The following is a 12,774-nucleotide window of genomic DNA, read 5'->3' on the forward strand; positions in this document are numbered from 1 at the left end:
GCTCTTTGGGGCTCTATCTGGTTGGGATCCCTGTCAGTTTATTTAGTTTCCACTATATAATCAGGACATAGTGTTTAACTCTTCCCCTTTTTCAGTGTAAGTAGTTTTGCCTATTATCTTCTTAAATATATGTGCATTAATGTGGAGTTTATATATATATAGTGGATGAGGTTGTTTGATGGATATTTTTATTGAATTAGTAACACTATGAATTGAAACAACTTTGTTTTATAAGGAAATCTTTATTTATAAAATGTATAACAGGAAGTTAGTGCCTCTTTGTTAGGAAGTCAATCAATCACACCTGTCTTATATGCTATATATAGGGAGTAGTCAGTTCTATTTCGTATAGGGCATCCACCAGGCTATGATTAAGAAACCTTTGCGGTTACGAAACACGTTAGCCAAGCCAGATATGTAACATCTAGCGTTTTTATTCTTCACTTTTTGTATTTTCGTCTTTCTTCACTTTTTTGTTATGGTGTCTTTTGCCAATTTTTTTAAAATAATGGAATAAAATATACTTTTATTACGAGCAAGAGTTGCGGATCCTACCTCCTTCACACATATAATAATAGCTAGTGAATGTCAAAAATTGGAATATTGTTAAAGTTGGATTATTATACTATATGGAGGGGCCACTATGGGGCATAATACCATGTGTAGGGGCCTCTATGGGAAATAATATTGTGTGCAGGGGCTGCTGTGGGACATAATACCATGTACAGAGACCACTATCAGACATAGTACCGTATGCAGGGGCTGCTATGGGACATCAAAATATGTGCAGAGGCCACTATGGGACCATGTGCAGGGGCTGCTATGGCTCATTATTCTGTATAAAGGTGTGTTTTTGCATCCAGATACTTAGTGTATTTCCACCATAAGGATCCTGCCATACAGTGCTCCTGGACACATACATTTACCACTAATTGGGGGCTGCACTTGTAATTTCATTGCTTCTAATGGGAAAGTACAACTGTGTCACAGGAAATAGCAGTAAGTGCATGTGTCCTCCATAGGGTTGAGCAATCGTGTTCGGAAAAAATCGGATTCCGATCGTCGATCGAGAAAATTTCACGATCACGATCGGAATTCCGAACACGATCTTTTTAGGTGGAATCGAGATTGGTAGTATTTCCCACAATGCCTTCACACTGAGTATATAGTGTATACTCAGTGTGAAGGCTCCGCTGCGGTTCCATAGGAATGAATGGAAGCAGCCGGCACATAGCCTTAACCCCCTGCGTGCCGGCTGCCTCCATTCATTCTAATGGGAGACTAAAGTAACATCTCTAGTAGCTACTTACCTCCAGAGATGGCTGCTCCGCTGCTCTTCGCCTCGCTGCCGCTCCAGCTGCAGTCTTCTTCGCCTCGCTGCCCCCTCCCTGCCAGGTTAGGAGAGTGTGGGTGGGTTAGGAGAGTGTGGGCGGGGAGATGTGACGTCTCCCCTCCCAGTACCCGCTGACACTCTCCTAACCCGCCAACACTCTCCTAACCCGGCAGGGAGGGGGCAGTGAAGGGAGAAGAAGACTGCAGCTGGAGTGGCAGCGAGGCGAAGAGCAGCGTAGCAGCCATCTCTGGAGGTAAGTGGACACCAGGGGGGACTAAGTAGCCAGAGGATTAAAAAAAAATCCTCTGGCTACTTAGTGATTCACTACACAGCGTGGATTCTAACAATTCTTAGATTCCATGCTGTATAGTGAATAGGATTGCTTTTAAAATCCGATCTCCGATTAATAAAAAAATCCCATTGACTTGCATTGGGATCGGAATTGGGATCGAGATCGGGTTCAAATGAAAAATGATCGGAAATCGGATTTTAAAATCGATCCTGAAAAATCAGGATCGGCTCAACCCTAGTCCTCAAACATCTTGTGGCAGCACTTCTGTGTTATGGTTTAGGATATATGACTTTAGTTTAGGGATCGTCAGCCTTACAATTATTGCCCGACACTCCGAGGACCTCATCTGTGATTTATTTTATTTAAATTGGCACGCCGATAATACACAGGATAATTACACAGCTTCCTATTAGGTAGAGATGGCGCTTTCTCTAGGTTCCCATAGAGATTATTGGAAAAATAATATCCAAGAGTAGTTTAATTAGAAGCATGGAGTAGATTTGACTGGAAGTAACGAAGTACAGTATTCATTCAGCTGCACCAAACCGCACTGTCTGAATACATTCTAAAAGTGAGGACACACAGTCAAGGTTTTGTCTGCAGTTTTTAAATCCATAACCAGTAGTGGGTTAAAAGAAAAAGAGAAAATACATTTTTCATGTCCTTTATATGCCATCACCCTTTATAATGCACATCTGGTTTGGGGTTCAAAAACTCCAAACATTGCCTTTAATCTGTTATGTTGTTCAGGTGCATGTGTGAAATACATATGGCACTATTTACACATAACATAACTACATAGATCCCACAACATCTGGCTGTCACTACTTCTGTTTGTTGTCTCGTAGTAAATTTCACCCACCACAGATGTGCAATGGCCACAGTCGCACCTCTTTAAGGTACTAGAATTAGTTTTAAAATGCAGGCCATTCTCATAAGCACCAGCAGCTATTCTATGACTTTTCTATCAGCTATTCATTTTTTTTTTCTAATTTTTATTTTATGAGTACATGTGAGCCCAGGGCCAAGTCGAAAATCCTTTTTTATGCATTATCAGTTTTGAAAGCTAGCATAAGAAAAAATCTTTCATAAAATATGTAATATTTTATGGTATGACTTGAGATGGCTGCTCTTGAGACTGCTTGAACTACAGTAGACTGGAGCATTCGGTACTAGAACAATGTAAAGTTTAGTCTTTTATCTGGATAAATAAGTTTTATTTTACACAGCGGTATACATAACAGTGTTTAACACTGCACATGTTTTACGGCTCTATAGGTCAGTCATTACCAAGAAGAGTAAATATTGATTTCGGTCTTTGGTTTGTTGATTGTGCGGGTTCTTTATTCATCTGAAAAGCCCAATATCCCAATTGAATTGCACAGTGAACTGAACCTTTCCTTATCTAGCACATCATCATGCTTAAAACAGTAAAGTAGACAGAATCATTGCAAGTAGCATATCTCCTGTGTGTTGTTATAGAAGATTAGAAACTGATGGGTGCCTGCACAGAAGATCACCTAGGGAGTAAAGCTATGTGATGATCATATTTCTTTTCTGCTGTCTCTGCAGATCCCTGTCGAAGAACGAAATGCCATTTACCTTATCAACGTGGCCAATATAATGTTTTTTTGAAAATTAGTTATTCAACAGTAAGTTATTGTATTTTTGCTACTCTATGGCAAAAAATATTTCCCATAACTTTGTGGGCGTAAAGAAATGCTGATCAAATGCTCCAGCCCTATAATGCACTTAGAAAATCTGGAGTTTGATACTAAAAGCTGGCAGTTCATCCCATTAAATGGTACAGCCAGTGACCTTACATTGACTGGAAGGAGAAGATCAATTAAAATATAATTTTGGAGATCAGGGTGAGGAAAAGGCTAGAAAATCATGTGAGGCCACCAAGGCAATCCCAGGACGGCATTTTCTATCCCAAGTGCCACCAATTGCTTATAAGAATGGAGCAAGGACGTACAGTATTTCTCCTTCTGTTTTGTCCCTTCTGATATTTCCATGACTTTATTTGCTGATTTATTGTTTATCTTGTTTTTATACCATTTTTCAATATTGTTTTAGCCACTTATGAATTACAGAAAAACCCGAAAGAAATTAAAATTCTGTTTATGCTTGTGGATATCTTGACTGTTGTTGAATATCTTGATAGTTGTTATCCTTTAGTTTTTGGTACCTCAGAACTTCTATAGTCATGCAAAGGTATATGATAATAATTCAAGCCAGATAAATTATCCATAAAACCCACAGTCCCTTCTGAGGCTTGCCATGTGTGCAGATAGTAGATCTAGGCTTAGATTAAGTGTTGCTTAGCCATGGCTTAGAAGAAAGTTTAATCATTCCAACTAAATTTCAGAGGACACAGAGTGGCAAAATCTGCGGCATGCTACAGAGCAATATGGCAACTATACTTATGATAAGCCATGCTTCTTTCATAACCCATGGCCCCCTTTTACCACACCCAATCCCACGCAGTCTTTTTGTGCCTCCAAAGCATAAGTATCTTTGTGTAACACACAGTGGCATAACTAGGAATGGCGGGGCCCCGTGGCAAACTTTTGACATGGGCCCCCTCGACCGACAGCGAAGACCTCGACTGACCCCTCCTAAGCATTCCTGCGTGTTCTATTATGCCCCATAGTGTCCCCTGCACACCGTATTATCCGCCATAGTGGCCCCTGCACACAGTATTATCCCCCATAGTGGCCCCTGCACACAGTATTATACCCCATAGTGGCCCCTGCACACAGTATTATGCTCCATAGTGGCCCCTGCACACAGTATTATGTCCCTTAGTGGCCCCTGCATACAATATTATCCCCCATAGTGGCCCCTACACACAGTATTATCCCCCATAGTGGCCTCTGCACACAGTATTATCCCCCATAGTGGCCCCTACACACAGTATTATCCCCCATAGTGGCCTCTGCACACAGTATTATCCCCCATAGTGGCCCCTGCACACAGTATTATAGCCCATAGTGGACACCCATAAACAATTATTATACTCCGGAGATCCGGGGGAATAAAAACATAAAAAAAACTACTGTTTCTTACCTGTGCCCCAGCTCCTATGCTGTCTTTTCTGCTGCCGTCCTTCTTCTATGACGTCGGACGTCACATGACCCGGGACGCAGGCTGGGTTCATGTGACGTCAGGAAGGAGGCCTGGCAGGATTGTGGAGAGGTAAGTAACAGTGTTTTTATGTTTCTTACCTCTCCCGGTTTGCCAAACATTATACTCGGGGGTCCGAAAAGTCCCCTGAGTATAATGATAGCAGCTGTCACGGGGCCCCTAATGTCCTGGGCCCTGTGGCAGCTGCCTCTGCTGCTATGACGGTAGTTACGCCACTGGTAACACACAACAATGAAGCCTCCTATGTGCCACACACAATCCCCTTAACGCTAACATGTGTGGCCTTAGCCACAAAGTGGATTTTTTTTTATGAGGAAAACTCTTATATATTTTAAGTGTTATTTGCTGCAAAAATCTTTGGCAGAAATTTAGTTCCTGGTTCAGATTTGCAGATTCAACTGCTGTAAATTTGCCACTGGATTAGCCTTGTTCAGTGGTTCTAATTTGCACATGGCTACCCACTGTGTGTTAAATGGCAAGTAATGACTTAGTTGTGCTAAAAAGTTTACATACCCTGGCAGATTTTTGGTTTTTTGGTCTTTTTTTCAGAGAATATGAATGATAACACAAAAACTTTTTCTCCACTCATGGTTAGTGGTTGGTTGAAGCCATTTATTGTCCAACTGTGTTTTCTCTTTTTATATCATAATGACAACCAAAAACATCAAAATAACTCTGTTCACAAGTTCATATACCCTGCTGATTTTGGCCTGATAACATGCCCAGAAGTTGACACAGTTGTCCACGGATCTACAGGAAAAAGTGGTTGAACTGTATAAAGCCGGAAATGGATATAAACAGATATCCAAGGAATTGGTAATGCCAGTCAGCAGTGTTCAAACTGTGATTAACAAATGGAAACTCAGGGGCTCTGTAAAAACCGAACCACGGTCCATTAGACCAACCAAAATTTCGGCTACAACTGCCAGGAAAATTGTTCGGGGTGCAAAGAAAACCCCACACATAACATCAGCTGAAATACAGGACTCTCTGAAAACTATCGGTGTGGCTGTTTCAAGATGCGTAATAAGAAGGCACTTGAAGAAAAATGGGTTGCATGGTCAGGTTGCCAGAAGAAAGCCATTACTGTGCAAATGCCATGAAGAATCTCACTTTCAATACACCAAACAGCACAGAGACAAGCCTCAAAACTTCTGGATAAGGTCATTTGGAGTGATGAGACAAAAATTTAACTTTTTGTCCACAACCATAAACGTTACATTTGGAGAGGTGTCAGCAAGGCCTGTGATGAAAGGAACACCATTCTTACTGTATAGCCCAGAGGTGAATCACTGATGATGTTGGGATGTGTGCTACAAAGGCACAGGAAACTTGATCAAAGTTGAAGGAAAGATGAATGCAGCACATTATCAGCAAATAATACTGGAGGCAAATTTGCACTCATCAGCCATGGGACGTACTTGGATGTTCCAACATGACAACGATCCAAAACACAAGGATAAGTTGACCTGTCATTGGCTACAGCAGAAGAAAGTGAAGGTTCTGGACTGGCCATCTCCGTCGCCTGACCTCAATATCATTGAGCCACTCAAGAGAGATCGCTAGCGCGCAGTACATGCAAGACAGTCCAGGAACTTACAGGAACTGGAGACTTTTTGCCAAAAAGAATGGGCAGCTGTACCATCTGAGAAAATAAAGAGGCTCATCCACAACTACCACAAAAAAACTTCAAGCTACCATTGATGTTAGAGGGGGCAATACACGGTATTAAGAACTGGGGTATGTGAACTTTTGAACAGGGTCATTTTGATGTTTTTGGTTATCAGTGTGATTTAAAAAGAACAAAACACAGAAGTTTGACAATAAATGGCTTCAACCAACCACTAACCATGAGAGGAGAAAAAGTTTTTATGTTATCATTCATACTGTCGAAAAAAGGCCAAATGTGCCGGAGTATGTAAACCTTTTAGCACAACTGTATGACGTTATGGAAATCTGCAATTGAAAATTCTGCAGCTCTATAAACAGAAACACAATATCGCATTTGAACATTCCAGTGTTCCTCTATGTGAACAAATGTTAAGATTATTTAACAGAAATTGAATGGGAAGTATAGACAAACCAACAAAATAACATAAAGAAAAGGGAAAGCTTTAGATTTGTTGTTGAAAATTAAAATTGAAAATTAAGGTACAGGGAATACATTAGCAATTTATTAATCTCCACCTAGTATAATGTCCATATTCATACCTTTTATTGTTGGCTGTAAAAAGGTCTAGTTTCTAAATTATATATAGTACATTTGGTACGGACAACGAAAAATGGATAAAGTACTGCATTTATTATGTGGTTGTTTTTACTTGACTCATGCTTGAATAATTTTATTTGCAGTTATTTTTAGTTTTTATTATCTTTTTTCACTCTTGTACGATTAGATTTAAATGTACAGTGGTTGACGTTAGTAACCAGCAGTTTTTCTAGTACAATCCCCCACAGGAGTTAACTGCGATTATCTGCAATCATACTATATCAACTATGGAACAGATATACATTCCATCTTATCCCTAAAAATGAAAAAAAAACAAAAAACAAAACATACTGTAATTGATTTTGCTTCAACTATATTGCACTCCAAATGTGTTGAAAAACAATAGAAAGTGATACATCCATAACTGTACATTTTCCTATGTTCCAGCCATTGTGCAGGGGGGAGTATACTGTAAAGTCACTTCTGAACTTACATAATAGTACATTCAGAAAGATGGCACCGGCTCAGGGTGGTGATCAGTGAAAACCCCTTAAATTACACCATCAATAATGTATGTCACCATCAATTGCGCAATTACAGGTGCCGATGCATTGCCATGGTTCTCATGTCACTCTTACAGGACATGTCTGCCTGAGTGGTGGCAGCTGTGGCAACATGTGTGGCAGGGTGTAATATGATGAACCAGGTTACAGGACATGTCTGCCTGAGTGGTGGCAGTGGTGCCAGCCGTTTAGGAGTAGCAGCCGGCATCAGCAGTAGTAGAGTATCAGAAGCAGTACAACTGGTTAACCATGTATGGGAGGAAATTCCATATCAACATTGTGATGATGGACTGAAAATTTGAGACATGACTGCCATCTGAAAAAGCTGGACTATCTTCCAAATGAATAGATCGGGGATTAACCAAGACATATCATTGTGCTACCATCACAAGGAAGCGTATCCCCTCCACAATGACGTTTCCTGAAATTTGCAGTTCTTATTTATCTTTCTCAAAAATAACATGTTTTGTAGTACACAGACCCCTTTTTCAAACAACATAGAGTAAAAATCTGTGTGGCCTCTGATGTTCAAAATATTGACCCAGTGGGCCATTACAGCTTGCTTATCTCTTGCTATCAAAACAGATGTAGTATTGCTGTCACCATCCACATTCTTATTGTTAGTAGTAGTATTTGCACAAGTGTTTCTTCCTCCTCCTTCCTTTTCTCCATGCCCTGTTTTGTTTCCAATCATTTTACTGCACACTGCTTAGTGATGTGGCAACAATTCTGAAACGGTGTATTTTTTTTTTAATTATTTTTACCAAAAAATATTTAAAGAAAAATTGCAAAGCACTTAAACCACTTAAAGTTTCACCTGGTCAGTGAGTATTAGACTAGAACTGAGTCAGTCAATTTATATTAAAGAACAAAATGTTCTTTCAGATTAGTGCCGGCTCTTTTCAGATTAGTTCAGGTTAGACTCTATACACACACAAAAAAAAAAAAAACCCACTGAAATAACAGACTATTTTTAGATTAGCAGAATTAGGATTAGCAGGATTAGGGGAAGTGAAGAGGCGGCGGCGGGCGGCAGCGGGAGCAGCGGTGAGGTTGGTAAGTTAAATACTTTTTTTTTGGTTTTATAGTAGGCCGCTACTTGCTTAGTAGGCTGATACTCCAATAGGCCTATTTACTTACCTCCTCGGGCCTGCTCATAGCCGCCCCCCGCTTTCCCTTTTACTATAGGACGCGAGGGGCAGCTGTGAGCAGGCCTGGGCCCAGGCCAGGAACCCACTACCGCTATTATTATACTCAGGTTTTTTTTCAGACCCCCACGTATAATAATCGGAACCCCAGGGGAGGTGAACTTTATTTAAGGACAAATGTAAAGGGTACATATTAGCAAGTTTTGGGGCCTAAAACAACCAAAATGCTCTTATGGACCAGTGGTTTTGTGCTCCACACTTACCTATAGTAAGCCTGCTCACCTATAGATTTTCGAAACAGCCCTCTAATACTTACCAATAGATGAGTCCAGTACTCTTACCTGACTCATCTCTGCTGTTCCTGGCCGCACATTGAGCGTAGGTGCGCCAAGGTTTACTGCCAACTTTAGTAGAGAAATGCATATGCACTTGTCTTGGTAAGTATTACAGCTTGCTTATCTCTTGGTAAAAAAGATAGATTGTTCCTGGCAGTATTCCCATAACTGCTTGTCCAATTTAATGTCCAAAGACATTTTTCAGGGTGATGAATCATCATCTTTTAATATCATTGGATAATCCTACCTAAAACTGGCAGCCCAGAGCAAAGTCATTCCAGTGAGAGTCAGGGGCCCTGCAATATTCATCTGCCATTTGTCTTTCTTGACAGAAGGACAAGATCTTACTTTCTGTTACATAGACACATCTCTGTCATTGTTCAAAAGGCCCATTGCTGTAAAAATTCTGTATTCACTGTGGCTAGGAGCCTCAGGTGATAGAGACCATCCACACTTAAGAAGTTCCTGAAAGCAATGACATAACCAGCCTAAGGGTTGGTTCACATCTGCATTGGTATTCCACATAGGGACCCCCCTCAACGGAATACTAAACGCATTTGCAAGCGCTGTGCAATGAAAGCACACAGACCCCATAGACTATAATGGGGTCCATGTGCTTGCCAACAGATCTCCGCACAGAAGATGCGGAGAGGAGAGTAGTTCACAATCTACTTTCCTCTCCGCAGGATTCATGCGGGCAGCGTATGGCAAGCACATGGACCCCATTATAGTCTATGGGGTCCGTGTGCTTTCACTGCATAACGCTTGCAAATGCGTTTGGTATTCTGTTCGGGGGGGGTCCCCATGCGGACTCCCTCGAACGGAATACAAATGCAGATGTGAAATAGGGGTCAGATAGGTATTTGTTTGTTTTTTTTTGTTTTTTTTACTATTTTCTGGAGAACAGAGGGGCATTAAAGCTGAAAAGGGGTGCTGTAACTTTTGAGAGATCACTGTAACTAATAAGGAGCACTATAATATGAGGTACCATTACTAATAAGGGGGCACTAGAAGTAATAAGGGGGAACTACAACTAATAAGGAGGCACTATTAATAAGGGGACAGTAGAACTAATAAGGGGGAACTATAATGGCGTGAAATTGAGGAGTAGATCTAGTAAGTTGGTAATACACTATAGGGGACACTATAATAAGGGGGAAGTAGAACTTATAAAGAGGCACTATAATAAGGAGGAACTATATGACGGCGGTCATATGTAGGCACCATTACTGTGCAGAGGCACAGAGATGAACTTTAATACCATGTGAAGCATTACTAAATCACCATTTTAATTATATAATCAAATTCTATTAGGATAAAACTGTGTGGTCAGTATTATTCTTTTACATACAAAAGGTGGTATTATTACTGTGGTGCCAGATAGTGCCTCAGACTTTGCCAAAAACATGGTAAACTGCAGCACAACTAATGTTTTGGGCAAAGTATGAGGCACTATCTGGCATTATTTCTTTTCAGTGGCAACAGAGCATCTATGTAGAAGGGGGTATCTGTCTCTGTATGTTAGTAATATAGGTTATTGTAAAGTGGCAGTAACAATATGGTGGTATAATTAAGTCACTGTGTAATGGTAATGTCTGCGGTTATAGTGTGGCAGTATTTGGGCTTTGTATAGAAGTATATAGAGCATATTATACTGTGTGGGTATTATATATCATGTGGGGCCACTGTGTGTGTGTGTGTGTGTGGGGGGGCTCATGGGGCAATTAATACTGTGGAGGCACTATAGAGAATTATATACCATGTGGAGCATTATACTGTGGGGGACTTCAGAATTCCTGCTGGCCGTCCTGTGTGCACATATGTGTGGTGCTCCATGGCCGTGTCATTCCCCATATAGTACTGTGCATGAACTGGCCATGGAGCTACTGGTGCCTGCACAGTACTATAGGGGTGACTATACTGGGAAAATACTCAGTAGTGCTGGATAGTCTTCACATATGTAAAATGTCAGTGAAGGAGCTGTAGTGCGGGCTATTAACAAGAAGCTGTTGGGTGGGCCCTAGGACCTTCAGTCTGACACTGGGTCCTGGTGATGGGCCTCTATAAACAATTCCACTAGATATCCAATCTGACACTGGAGTCAGACTTTGTGCCCCCCTTTGTTTAAGACCCTAGTAAATCACCTAGTGCTAGAAATCAATGGAATAGCACTCTGCACAGTGTGTACTGACTGAATGTGATTGTGTTGTTGGAACAATAGGTCAAAATTTGGGGCCCCGCTTTTAATTTTGCCCAGGGCCACACTTTGTCTAAAGCCGGCCCTGTGATTAACAAAGCTTAAGAATACACAGAAAGTTCTAGTGTCTTAACATTTACACTTGGCAATGTGGGGCAATCGTGTGACAGATAAAGGATCCTGGATTATTTGCAGGACAATGCAATAACGCCATAGATGCATAGCTTAAATAATAGGCCTTGTTCACAGGTTTAGGATTCTGTCAGGATTTTAGTAGTGATTCTGTGCATAAACCCTGAAAGAATTGGCTACCATTATGCAAGATGTGCAAGTAAGTTAGTTATTTTATACTGTATTTGACATGCTCTCAAACATCTCTGCGGAACAATGATCATAGTGAAGATATTATAATACTCAGCATTTTCATTATTATTGCTGTGGATTCCACTTCAAAAAGCAGCTGAATTAGCAGTGGAACAGCTCTGTAAAAACACTGTAAGAGCCGTATGAACTGTTGCGTTGACCTATAAAACCACATTTGTTACATGCAGATTTTGTATTGATATTTGCATTGCAGTAAGTAAAATCCACAGTGACTGGGGCATTTCCTGGAAAGTTATTGTCAATCCAACTTTATACAGATATATATACTTTATATACTATATACTGGATATACTATATAGGAGATATATATATATATATATATATATATATATATATATATATATATATATATTGAAAAAGTTTGGGCACCCCTATTAATCTTAATCATTTTTAGTTCTAAATATTTTGGTATTTGCAACAGCCATTTCAGTTTGATATATCTAATAACTGATGGACACAGTAATATTTCAGGATTGAAATGAGGTTTATTGTACTAACAGAAAATGCGCAATATGCATTAAACCAAAATTTGACCGGTGCAAAAGTATGGGCACCTCAACAGAAAAGTGACATTAATATTTAGTACATCCTCCTTTTGCAAAGATAACAGCCTCTAGTCGCTTCCTGTAGCTTTTAATCAGTTCCTGGATCCTGGATAAAGGTATTTTGGACAAACAATTCAAGTTCAGTTAAGTTAGATGGTCGCCGAGCATGGACAGCCCGCTTCAAATCATCCCACAGATGTTCAATGATATTCAGGTCTGGGGACTGGGATGGCCATTCCAGAACATTGTAATTGTTCCTCTGCATGAATGCCTGAGGATTTGGAGCGGTGTTTTGGATCATTGTCTTGCTGAAATATCCATCCCCTGCGTAACTTTAACTTCGTCACTGATTCTTGAACATTATTCTCAAGAATCTGCTGATACTGAGTGGAATCCATGCGACCCTCAACTTTAACAAGATTCCCGGTGCCGGCATTGGCCACACAGCCCCAAAGCATGATGGAACCTCCACCAAATTTTACAGTGGGTAGCATGTGTTTTTCTTGGAATGCTGTTTCTTTTTGGACGCCATGCATAACGCCTTTTTTTATAACCAAACAACTCAATTTTTGTTTCCAAAATGAAGCTGCCTTTTTCATACCTCAGGCAACTCTATTT

The 12,774-nt window shown here is 40.5% G+C and overlaps 1 protein-coding gene across 3 annotated transcripts in view; it reads left to right on the top strand.

Annotated features, from left to right (window-relative positions):
• The window catches only part of GULP1 (GULP PTB domain containing engulfment adaptor 1), a 421,329-nt gene that overhangs the window by 191,764 nt on the left and 216,791 nt on the right, over positions 1–12,774 (top strand). The window contains exon 1 of one of the 3 annotated variants that reach the window (XM_075284854.1): positions 3,242–3,277. The exons of the other annotated variants lie outside the window; for them this stretch is intronic. The gene's annotated coding sequence lies outside the window, so the exon portion shown is untranslated. Of the gene's footprint in view, positions 1–3,241; positions 3,278–12,774 lie in introns of those variants that run through there. 3 annotated transcript variants of the gene reach the window in all.

The sequence above is a fragment of the Leptodactylus fuscus genome, chromosome 8, assembly GCF_031893055.1.
Source record: "Leptodactylus fuscus isolate aLepFus1 chromosome 8, aLepFus1.hap2, whole genome shotgun sequence".
In the NCBI taxonomy this organism is placed as follows: Eukaryota; Metazoa; Chordata; class Amphibia; order Anura; family Leptodactylidae; genus Leptodactylus; species Leptodactylus fuscus.